This window comes from Myxine glutinosa, chromosome 10 (genome assembly GCF_964187855.1).
Source record: "Myxine glutinosa chromosome 10, kmMyxGlut1.1, whole genome shotgun sequence".
Classification (NCBI taxonomy): domain Eukaryota; kingdom Metazoa; phylum Chordata; class Myxini; order Myxiniformes; family Myxinidae; genus Myxine; species Myxine glutinosa.
This window is the reverse complement of record NC_136270.1, coordinates 133,508,391-133,521,391: the sequence shown is the minus strand read 5'-3', so window position 1 is coordinate 133,521,391 and position 13,001 is coordinate 133,508,391.

The window sequence follows — 13,001 nt, the reverse complement described above, 5'->3', positions numbered from 1 at the left end:
ATCATCAACCCTGCGAAGTGCCGTTTTGGCGTCACCGCCATCGACTTCTTGGGGCACCGCATCACCAGGCATGGGGCCATCCCTTTACCGGCCAAGGCGGAGGCGGTCAAGAGTTTCCCACACCCCCGCACGATCAAGGGGCTCCAGGAATTCCTGGGCATGGTGAATTTTTACCACCGCTTCATGCCCCGGGTCGCCCAGCTCCTGCGCCCCCTGCACGAGGCCCTCCGGGGGAGGCCGGGCAAAGGTGACATCGCCTGGATGGAGCCGATGGCCATGGCGTTTGCGGGCGCAAAGCTGGCCTTGGCCAACGCCACCATGCTGGTGCACCCGGCGCCCGATGCACCAATCGCCCTCACCACCGACGCATCGGACTACGCGGTGAGCGCGGTGCACGAGCAGTGGGTGCGTGGTGCTTGGCAGCTGCTGGCGTTTTTTAGCCGGCAGCTTCGCCCGCACGAACGCCGCTACAGCACCTTCGACCGCGAGCTGCGCAGGCTCCACCTGGCGGTCCGACACTTCCGCCATCTGCTCGAGGGCTGCCCGTTCACGGCTTTCGTCGATCACAAGCCCCTTGCGTTCGCGATGACCAAGGTCGCCGAGCCATGGTCGGCCCGGCAGCAACGTCACCTCTCTGCCGTGTCCGAGTATACGACGGACATCCGTCACGTCACGGGTAAGGACAACCCGGTGGCGGATTGCCTTTCCCGGTCCGTCGCACACGCGGTCCACCTCGGGATCGACTATGCCCGGATGGCGGTGGACCAGACCGCCGACCCCGACGTCCAGGCCTTGCGGACCACCGTCACGGGCCTCCGCGTCACCGAGGTGCCGTTCGACGTCGCGGGCACGGCCCTCTTGTGCGACGTCTCCCTCGGCCGGCCTCGCCCCATCGTGCCCGCTGGCTGGCAGCGCCTGGTTTTCGACGCCATCCACGGCCTGTCCCACCCGGGCACGAAGGCCTCCCAGAAGCTCGTCGCGGCGAAGTTCGTCTGGCATGGCCTCAGGAAGAACGTCCGCGACTGGGCCAGGACGTGCCTCGCGTGCCAGCGCGCAAAGGTCCACCGCCACACCCGAGCCCCGTTGGCCCCGTTTAGGGTGCCCGAGCATCGGTTCGACCACGTCCACGTCGACTTGGTGGGACCTCTGCCCCCCTCGCGGGGTTTCACCCACCTCCTTACCATGGTGGACCACACCACCCGGTGGCCGGAGGCCGTGCCATTGGCGGCGACGGCTGCGGCTGACGTCGCGCAAGCCTTCATCGTCACGTGGGTTGCTCGGTTCGGCGCCCCCTCGGACATCTCGTCCGACCGCGGCCCCCAGTTCACCTCGGAGCTCTGGGGAGCAGTGGCGCAGTGGCTCGGCGACCAGCTGCACCGCACCACGGCTTACCACCCCCCCCCAGGCCAACGGCCTGTGCGAGCGCTTCCATCGCTCAATGAAGGCCGCGCTCCGGGCCAGCCTCCGCGACGGCAGCTGGGCCGACAGGCTCCCCTGGGTCCTGCCGGGCCTCAGGACGGCGCCCAAGGACGACCTGCGCGCGTCCTCGGCGGAGCTTGTCTTCGGGCAACCACTGCGGGTGCCGGGCGAATTTATCCCCGACTCCACGGCTCCTTGGTCTGCAGCGCAACAGCGCTCCACCCTTCAGGAGACCGTCAGGAGGTTCACCCCGGTGCCAACGGCACACCACGGTTGCCCGTCCTCCCACGTCGCCCCGGAGCTTCGCACGGCGGAGTACGTTTTTGTCCGGCACGACGCCCACCGGGCACCGCTGCGGCCCCCGTATGACGGGCCCTCCCGCGTGCTGGAGACCGGGGACAAACATTTCACCGTGGACATCGGCGGTGCTCCGGATCGTATCTCCGTGGACCGCCTCAAACCGGCCCACCTCGATCTGGACCATCCCCCGCAAGCAGCTCTGCCTCTGCGTCGAGGCCGCCCCCCGGCGGTCAGACCCCCGGCACCCCCCAGCCCCGCCGTCCCACTACCCCCCAGCCCTGCACGCTTCACCAGAGGGCGTTTCGGCCGGGTCATCCGGCGTCCCCGCAAGCTCACCCTTCAGGTGCGCGGGAATTCTGGGGGGGGGTGCGTGTGGCGGGCACAATGATCAATAATTCCGCGCACCAGTGGGTGGCGCGAGCGTCCGGGCGTGGAACTGAGTTACATGCCCCGCCTTTCAGACGATCGGACACGCCCGGGGGCAAGGCGTGGCCTCTGGACATATATGCGGGCTCGAAGGTCGAGCCCGCCCAGTGCTGATGTGCGAGCTTATAATAAAGTGCTTTCGTTTGTACCACGCGTTGTGGCCTACCTTTTTGGCAAACGAGTTGTGTGTGCACAGCACCACAGTGTATTACTTACATGGTTCAGATTCATTTAATGATAATAATTATTCAAACAATGTATTAAAAGTATCCGAATCGCTTTCAAGGGATACAGTTTGCAGGTAAATAGCAGGTAATCTTGTTTTCTGACCTACTAAATATCAAATGTATGTGTTCGCCCTTTCTGCACAAATCATTAACATTGGGATTGAGACGAGACAAAAAGCACTGTGTGACGTCATGACTGGCTTCCTTCCACCTTGTCCACCAACAACCTCGTCCCCTCACCTCTATTTATTGTATCTCTATGGCAGTATTTTACAATCTTTAACATCCACCAACTAATGCTAGCACAATGAACAGCCGGCTTGAGATCGAGCCGAAGGACCCGACATTCCGAACATTCCGACCCGACCATTATTAGTCGAATGTACAATCGAACTGAGGCTCGGCAGGTGAAAGGTAAGTGTGTTACCTCGCAGCAGCACCGTGTACCGAGGCTAAACAATGTCACTCATTGCAAGAAACAAGTCCGTTTATTCTGAGGCACCTCCCCCTCCCCCCCTCCCCCCCAACGAGCTATCATGATCCGTGATCATGATCCGTGGTAATGTGTGTCCAGGATGTGGACAATGGTCTGGGAAGTGACTGATCCCACGGGAACAACCTCAAGCCACTTGGAATGTAAATCATATGCGACCACCATGTAGCGTTGATGGTGAGGGACACCCCAAATTTCTCAACAAACGTCCTGTTGCAGGTATTCCCAGGGGTGAGACGGTCAGGGAACTCGCTGCAATGGAAGCGATAAGGGGTGTCCAGCCTTGCCGCTGATTAAACAAGCTGCACAATCCTTTACCGATGTCTCAATGTCATGGTCAATGTCGGGCAACCACACCAGGTTACAGCAGCGTTGTTCGACCTTGAGCACGCCCAAGTGAGCTTCGTGAGCCAAATTTAACACCTGTAGATGCAGCATACGTGGCACCACTGTGTAGTGTCCTCGTGCCACACAAAAATAACTCCACCAGGATAGTTCGTCTTTGACCCTGGAAAACGGTATCAGTTTGTCCACCACTCGGGTCGACCAACCCTCTATAATGTAGGCACGCAAGGTATAGAGAAGAGAGTCCTCCTTATATGCCTGCTGGAGCTTCGGAAGAGGCACCACATTGTGGAGGGGTCTATGCAACAGTTGGATTAGATCATGCTCTGTGTTTTCTGATTCAACACTGGTGTGAGCAGCCATACCTGATCTGGATCGGTGGTCTGCAACGGTATTGTGACGCCCAGGGGTGAACTGAAGCTATAAATTGTACCTGCTGGAATTGGTCCAACCACCTGTACAATCGGAGTGGCTTGTGTCAAGCAAACTCTAAGTCCCCCAGACTTTTTTTCTTTGCTACAAGGTTGGACATTCAGGGGGTGCATTGATGGGCTCTATAATGGAGGTTAAAACCAGCAGGAGGTTCCATTCCATGGCTACCTGATCCCACAAGGCAAAGGGAATACGGCGTAGTGGAGGAATGATCGGAGCCACAGTAGGATTTACTTTGGGTTGATGAACGAATGCAGAGAAGGTGCCCAATCCATCATAGAGTGCATGCCGTCGTTTCTGCCAGGGTGAGGAGACTTGCAATATGGCCGTGCCACAATAGTCCATCAAGGTAAACCCAAGGCAGGTGACCGAATCGAGGCCCAGTAAAGTAGCATCGGTTTTTGTCATGTAGAATGTAAACGTCGCAAGAGACCGGGTACCATAACGCACCGACACCTGCAATGTACCCATCACATCAATTCTGGCATGTCAGTAACCAGTGAGGGTGGTAGAGGAGCATTGCAGGGTCAAGTCAGAAAAACACCATGTATGTTTCAAAATTCAGGAAAGACACCTTGGCACCAGTGCCCACGAGCAGAGGTATGCACATGTCATTGAGAAAGACAATACACATTTAAAAATTTGATGAGGTTGACAGCACAGTATGGATTTTTGGCCGGAGCGGTGTCGGAGGTCTGTGGTTGAGTGGTTGGTTGTAGTGAGGTGGAGCGATACCACCTGGCAAAGTGGTTAAATCTTTGCACAATTTCTGATCATTGACCCGAGACACGGCAATTAGTAGCCCTGGTCTCGTGCCAGGTGGATGCACAATTTCTGCCCTATTGATCCCGGACAGGGCAATTAGTAGCCCTGGACTCGTGCCAGGTGGACCCACAGTTTCTGCCCTATTGACCCCGGGCAGGTCAATTAGTAGCCCTGGACTCGTGCCAGGTGGACCCACAATTTCTGTCCTGTCGACCCCAGACAGGGCAATTAGTAGCCTTGGACTCGTGCCAGGTGGACCCACAATTTCTGCCCTGTTGACCCCGGGCAGGTCAATTAGTAGCCCTGGACTCGTGCCAGGTGGACCCACAATTTCTGTCCTGTCGACCCCAGACAGGGCAATTAGTAGTCCTGGACTCGTGCCAGGTGGACCCACAATTTCTGCCCTGTTGACCCCGGGCAGGTCAATTAGTAGCCCTGGACTCGTGCCAGGTGGACCCACAATTTCTGTCCTGTCGACCCCAGACAGGGCAATTAGTAGTCCTGGACTCGTGCCAGGCGGACCCATAGTGTCTGCCCTATTGACCCCAGACAGGGCAATTAGTAGCCCTGGACCCCTGCCAGGTGGAACCACAATTTCTGCCCTGTTGACCCTGGGCAGGGCAATTAGTAGCCCTGGACTCGTGCCAGGTGGACCCACAATTTCTGCAATGCAGTGTAGAACATGTGTGTCGGGTGCTGCTGCGTAGGTTGTACTGTGAGCTTCATACCATTTGGGGTGAGAGTTTGCCGAATTCCCTGAATCGAGTAATCTATACCTATTAGGCCACATAAAAATAAAAAGTTGTTGAGCGTCCTTTTTTCTCAAAAGTTCGGGTAGGGAGGGAGGTTTTTGTTTTTATTTTTTTTCCTACTTTCCATTGAGTTTTGTTGACATGGAAAAATATGAAATAAAGACTCCTTTCTCCTCAAAATGATTTTATTTCTTCATTCATCGGGTTCCATCCTGTGATCCGTGGCCGTGTCTGCAGCCAACACAAATTGGAGAAATGAGCCAAGAGTCTTTGTCACATCAGAAACTTTGCAAGCCGGTGAAACTTTCGTCATGTCAGTTTTACTGGGGCCGGCGAATACTTTGACAAAAGTACCGCGTGTATCGTCAGGCAATGGCTCCCTATCCCCATCATACTTGCCGTCTGAGAACTCTGCATAGAAGTCCGAGATTGTAATGTTGGAACCCATCTGTGGATCGGTCCCATCGGCCGATGGGTCTGACCCGTTTGCGGATCAGCAGATGGGTCGCCCGACCCATCTGTGGATGCACGAGAAATGACAATGCAGACCCATCGGCCGATGGGTCTGCGCCATCTGCGGATGTGTTGTTCACCTTGAAGGAATGTGTATGCATCAATGGTGGATGAGTATGTTTATTTGAACCTAAAAATAAGCAATTGATGTCAAACGGTTATCGACAAACCACATGTCACGGACTGCTTTATAAACATTTATGACATCAATTGCTTATTTTTAGGTTCAAATAAACATACTCATCCACCATTGATGCATACACATTCCTTCAAGGTGAACAACACATCCGCAGATGGCGCAGACCCATCGGCAGATGGGTCTGCATTGTCATTTCTCGTGCATCCACAGATGGGTCAGACCCATCGGCCGATGGGACCGATCCACAGATGGGTTCCAACAGTAACATCCAACTCGATATTGCACGCAAACCAGTCCTTCACCGTCTGGGAAGAGCCCTCACGGGCTATTGATGCGATCACAATAGGCATTTCAAGCCGATTCTAGCACGAATCAATACAGATTTCAGCGGGAAAAATCTCACACAATAGCCGCCATGAATGGCCAACGTAAAATGGGTGAAGTTGCCCGAGGCACTCGCGACGCTCTGCGCAGCACGCACTGCGCATGCGGTGCAGAACGGCGCCAAATTTGAATGTGAAAAGATCGTTTTTATGATATTTTTCAAAATAAAAAATGTTTCGGGTCGGGTGTGTTTCGTAGGGTCGGGCGGGGACGATCAACAAGTCTTTTTTAAAATCTGGCCTTACCTGCAACAGGTGTGTGTTCCGGTAAGTTTTTTGTGCACTGTGGTAAGCTGCTTCTACTTGACTGGTTATCTTTGTGGCTCGAGTCAAGGTTACCTCGTCAGATTCGAGTAAAACTAAAACTGCAAAGTAAAAGTTTGTCCCTCACTTTGTTTTTGTACTTGTACCTGTACTGCATCAGGTGATCTCTAATGATGTCGTCGTGCAGTGGAAGTGATAATTCTCTCAATGTAGACACCGATTGGACAATTGACTGACCGGGGGCCGCTGGCCTCGTTTTCGGAATATGAACCGCCGAATGAGGGGCGCTCTGAGCGGGTCCGAAACGTGAAGCAATCATGGCGGTGGCTTCAGGCCAGGTGGGTGCAGGGCCCAGTCTCAAGAGAACGCGTTAACCCTCCGTGCTCAGGTCGTGTACGAGCAAAGCACGTCTCCGTGAATCGGCCGCGTCTTGCACACTCATTGCGATCAGGTAGGTGTGAAAGGACAACCACCTGGGTCACGGAACGGGCGGTTCGCCCAGTAAAGCCAAAAATGGCGCCCGTGAGGTAATCGAACATTCCGCCATCGTCGTCGCCATTGTTATGTCGCTCGACAAACGCTAAACAATCCGATTGATCGCGCGAAGTCCGTTTATCTTGGAGCACGTAACCGTGAACACCCCCCGACCCCGTCAAGATGGCAGCACCTCTTCCTCTTCACATCATGTCGGATCCCAGGAATCCCTCAACATCCGCAATTCAACAACAACATAATCTGTAATAATACAGCACATGGGGATATTCCATGAAGCTTGGTGTGACGGGAGCACGGAACTCGAACAAGGTAACCATCCTTACCTTCATAATCAGGTTGAAAAGGTAGTTGCGAACCCTTTCTTCAAAGGCGAATGGCTGCCGCTCGGGGTCAAAGTAGTCCTCGTAGACCAAATAGATCGACACAAGAAATCCGCTCAACAAAATCTTCATAAAAGGGGTCGCCATTGTCGGGAGATAACCAGGAGAACACGAGGAAACAAGACGACGCCCGCCGGCCACGAAACTCCAGGAGTTATGGATTGTGACATCACAAACGCGAGCAACGTCGACACAAACAAGCTCGTCGTTCATGAAATGTGACGTCACAAAACCAATCAGTACCCCACATTCACAAACTCGTTTGCACAGATTGCATGGACTCGTGAGGTACCCGTGCTGCGTGCTGCGTGCTGCGTGTTGCGTGCTGCGCACGGGTGGGAGGCCGGAAGCAAACAGGCAATGCAGATCCGGCGAATACAAAACGCAAACCAACGGTTCGTTCACGGAAAGAAGCATCGATCGTGGGTCCGGGGCGAGTCTGCATCGGCGATCCGCGAAGGCCGCGTTCAGAAAGTGGAAACCATCACGGCATGTCGTCATTTACTGGAACTCATCGATATATATATATCGGTGTACGTGTCGATGACTTGAACTCGGTATCTCTTTTTTCATTCCAAACAACGGAACCCCAATCACAAAATAAACTTTTAACAACATTGTTCACGTTTCCTTCATTGTAAAAACTTCCAAATCAACAGTTAAAATGATTTTGAGCCGATAGGTGTTACAGCCTTGGCAAGATCGATGGAGACTGCGATCTGTTAGCTTATACACCGCCCAAATGGCTATGTGGAATTCTCTCAGGGATTGATTAAACTCACGTCGTTTGAACTTTGGCCGAGGTCATTATTTACTTTGAATGATGTTTATATAGGAATGATGTTTAATGATATTTCTATTGGTTTGGGTCATCCTTTCCGCATATCTCGTGGGATTGTGAGTTGGAGAGACGGCCGTGATGGCGGGGAGGGGGTTGGCATTCTCTCAAGCAGGGATTCAACCCATGTCCTCATAAAAGGTCTTTGTCCGAGGTCACCGAGTCCGATCGATGCAGTGATCGGTGCAGTGCAGCTGTGCAGCGATCGGTGCAGCCGTGCAGTGCAGCTGTGCAGCGATCGGTGCAGCCGTTCTGCGGCTCCCGGGAAAATAACTATATGCGGAGTCAACACCTGAAAATGCTGGAGCGGAAGCCAAAGCTGAAATTGGAAAAACAATACACACTATTTTACTCCAGGAGATCCCAGGATTACCCACCCAAAATATCGTTGCGATCGGTTCAGCCATTTTTGCGGTACCTTCGAACGGACGGACGGACAGACAGACAAATGGACGGACGGACATTTGGTGAATTATCGTAAGATAATCTACGATATAAGAGAGCTGTTGGTGCGTCTGTGCGTGTCTGCGTCTGCTTGTCTGTGTGTGTCTGTGTGTATGTGTGTGTCTGCGTGTGTATGTGTCTCTGTGTGTCACCACTTTTCTCAGAGATGGCTGAACGGATCTTCGTCAATCTGTTCATCATCAATATATTCATCAGAGTACCTGGGAGTGTTTTAGGCAAAAATAAATAAATCTGAAATAAAAAAGTTCGTTTTTTTGGATTGAAAAATAATAATAATAATAATAATAATAATAACTAGCCGAAACCCGTGGAACATCCACGGAAGGGAGGATGTGGTGTATGGATAGAGTGTACCATTATGGATGGCATCGGGGAGGGCTCATGGGATCTTCTTCTTCCGTTAAGCTCCAATTTTTTCTCTTTAAGTTAAGTCCAATGAGTCCTCTCTGCTCGAAGTGCTCAGGCCATGCCTTCCCGCTCTCATACTTTTATTTCCGTTCGGTGTAGAAAGAGATTGACATATCGTTAGTCTGTTTTCAGCTCGTTATCTTTAAGCTTCCTTACATCTCGCCACCTGCTGCACCTCTCTGAGTTACGAGGATTTACGCAACGCACCCCGAGTATCGCAACGTCACTCCATTTAACTTTATTAAAATGACGATAAAGACGTTTCCTTATCCAGTATATCCTAATTTAAAATGTTCAAGGGAATAAAAAGACTATTTGGTTCACACCACTCGACTGTCCAATCAGCAGACGGCTCGTTTCGCTTTCGCCCAGCAGACGCCAATACGATGGCGTCGTAAGATGGCGTCATATCGGCAGTTAATCTGATGCTTTTGAGCCCCAACGTCGGCTAATTCAGATTTTTCGAGTATGGCTGTACGTGATAAACAAAGAGCGCGGTTTGTAGATCGTAAATCCATTAGTGCCGTGGGCATCGGGTCACTGGGTGCGGCGTAAAAGGGATAACAAAGTCGAGTCCTTATGCTATTATTATATAGACTAGCCGAAACCCGTGGAACATCCACGGAAGGGAGGATGTGGTGTATGGATAGTGTACCATTATAGATGGCATAGGGGATTTCCTTGTCCGAGTAAGAGTTAGGAAGAAAGATGAGAATGAAGAGTGCGTATATGAACAACGTATTTATTGCAATCTACTTAAATGACAACGCTACGATATACTTTAGAAAATATCACGTACCATCTCGAAGTCAATGCCATCCTTTTATCTCTTCGTATACAACTCACTGATTTCTACCTTATCGTGAACAGGGTAAAGCCTACTTTGATAATCATGAACGGTGGCAGATGCAGGAGTAGGTGAAACGAAAAGGGGGGGGGGGGCTGATCATGACCTACCCTACGCCACATGGCCTACGCCATTTATTGAGATCATGGCCACAACGGAAACACAACAACTGGATAGGTAGGGCCGAGGCCTCCTTTTGGTCACTCGACGAAGTACACTTTGTTTTAAGCTTTCAGAAGCTGAAGCCTTGATATTTATTGCTTTATATGATACTGATGGGCTGCTGATCGGTTTCACTTCGTTGTAATCACAGTATATGGAAGAAATTATGGTAAAGCCACCTGATGAGGTTAGCGTACACCGCGATCGACGACACCGGCACAAATGCATGCTCAGGATTGTCCACTCAGTGGACGGCTTGCTGTCGCCTTCGACTGTCCAATCAGCGGACGGCTTGCTTCGCCTTCACCCAGCAGACGCCAATAAGATGGTGTCGTAAGATGGCGTCGTATCGGCAGTTAATCGGATGCTTTTGGGCCCCAACGTCGGCTAATTCAGATTTTTCAAGTATGGCTGTACGTGATAAACAAAGAGCGCGGTTCGTAGATCGTAAATCCATTAGTGCCGTGGGCATCGGGTCACTGGGTGCGGCGTAAAAGGGATAACAAAGTCGAGTCCTTACGCTATTATTATATAGATACTCCCCGTCGATGTGCTTCTGTGGTAATCGCGAATATGAGTCACATACACGGTCACAGTGCCTGACGCCACTGTGACCGTGTTTTGATTATTAAATCTACGAGTCACAAAACACGAACCGAACTCACCTCAAGCAGTAAAAAGGTGCAAGTCACTCCTAGAAACCACCTCATCTCTTCAGACCTCAACACACCTCGATAAGTGACGGCAGCGCTCATGGGATCTTCTTCTTCCGTTAAGCTCCAATTTTCTCTCTTTAAGTTAAGTCCAATCAGTCCTCTCTGCTCGAAGTGCTCAGGCCATGCCATGTGGGTTGAATCCCTCAACATCCGCAATTCGACAACAACATAATCTGGAATAATACAGCACATGGGGATATTCCATGAAGCTTGGTGTGATGGGAGCACGGAACTCGAACAAGGTAACCATCCTTACCTTCATAATCAGGCTGAAAAGGTAGTCGTGCACCTTTTCTTCAAAGGTCAATGGCTGCGGCTCGGGGGCAAAGAACTGGTCGTAGACGAAATAGATCGACGCAAGAACGTCGCCCAACGGAACCGCCATAAAACGGGTCACCGTTGTCGGGAAATAACCAGGAGAACACGAGGAAACAAGACGACGTCCACCGTCCACAAAACTCCAGGAGTTATGGATTGTGACATCACAAACGCGAGCAAATCACCTGGTCACTGGCATGTCCAAATATCAGCTTCCTAACTCAAAAGGTGCCTGAGTTAATGGTCAGAAGAGAAAGGAAATTTGATTAATTAAATAAGTACTTAATGAATCGCTAATAATTAAATAACTCCTCAATTAATTGATTAATCAAAAAACCAAAAATACGGTTTTTGACAAAGGACTTGATCACTATTGTGCCGAAATTTCAGCTTCCTAGCTCAAAGGATGGCTGAGATATCGTCCGGACAAACAAACAAGAAAGAAAAAAGTACAGATACATTCAAAGTACACCGCCCCCATGCCAAATAATGAAATATCCTTCAGCGCGGCATTGCCGGGGCGCCTACGGCGTCCGGCAATACCGCAGTGCAGCTCATAGAGGCTGCATTGGGAGGGAGAGGTGTATGCTAATTGATTGATTAATTGTATAATTAAAATCAATAAAAGATTATCACAAAATATTTTCTTAATCAATTGGCTAATAGCATAACTAAACCACTAGTGCTTCATCCGAAGATGTATCTTTTAGAAATTTAATTAAATAACTCATTCATAAAAAATTAAATACTTAATTGATTAATCAAATAAATAATCGATTAATCAATAAATCAATTAATCGATTAAATGATTAATCAATAAATCAAAAATATCCTTGATAGCCACATCACTTGGTCACTCATGTCCAAATATTAGCTTCCCAGCTCAAAAGGTGCCTGAGATACTGGCCAAATGAGAAAGAAAATAAATAAATGATTAATAATAAAAATAAATAAATAATAATCATTAAAAAATTAAATTATTAATCAATTCGGTCACAGAGGACCATAAACCAACACCATTTCATCAGAATGTGTAACTGATTTTTTTTTCTTTTGTCATTAATCGAATAATTAAATATTTAATCGATTAATTGATTAATTAATAAATCAAAAATAGCATTTGCAGCCAAATCACCTGGTCATTGGCATGTCCAAATATCAGCTTACTAACTCAAAAGGTGTCTGAGTTAATGGTCAGAAGAGAAAGGAAATTTGATTAATTAAATAAGTACTTCATTAATCGCTAATAATTAAATAACTCCTCAATTTATTGATTAATCAAAAAACAAAAAATACCGTTTTTGACAAAGGACTTGCTCACTATTGTGCCGAAATTTCAGCTTCCTAGCTCAAAGGATGGCTGAGATATTGCCCGGACAAGCAAACAAGAAAGCAAGAAAACAAACAAACAAACAACCAGAGTGAAAACTGAGTACTCCCTTTCAGCGTGCATCACTGCCGAGCCCCCTTCGGTGCCCAGCAATGACGATTTGCAATGCCTGGAGATGGCATAGGAAAGGTGCGGTGAACAACAAACAAACAACCAGAGTGAAAACTGAGTACAGTACTCCCTTTCAGCGTGCGTCACTGCCGAGCCCCCTTTGGTGCCCGGCAATGACGATTTGCAATGCCTGGAGATGGCATAGGAAAGGAGCGGTGTACAACAAGTACACATACATTCAAAGTACACCGCCCCAAGCCAAATAATTAAATATGCTGCAGCGCGGCATTTCCGGGACGCCTCCGGCGCCCGGCAATACCGCAGTGCAGCTCATTGAGGCTGCATTGGGAGGGAGAGGTGTACAATAATTGATTGATTAATTGTATAATTAAAATCAATAAAAGATTATTGATTACTCAATAAATAATTAATCGATTAATCAATAAATAATTAATAGATGAAATGATTCATCA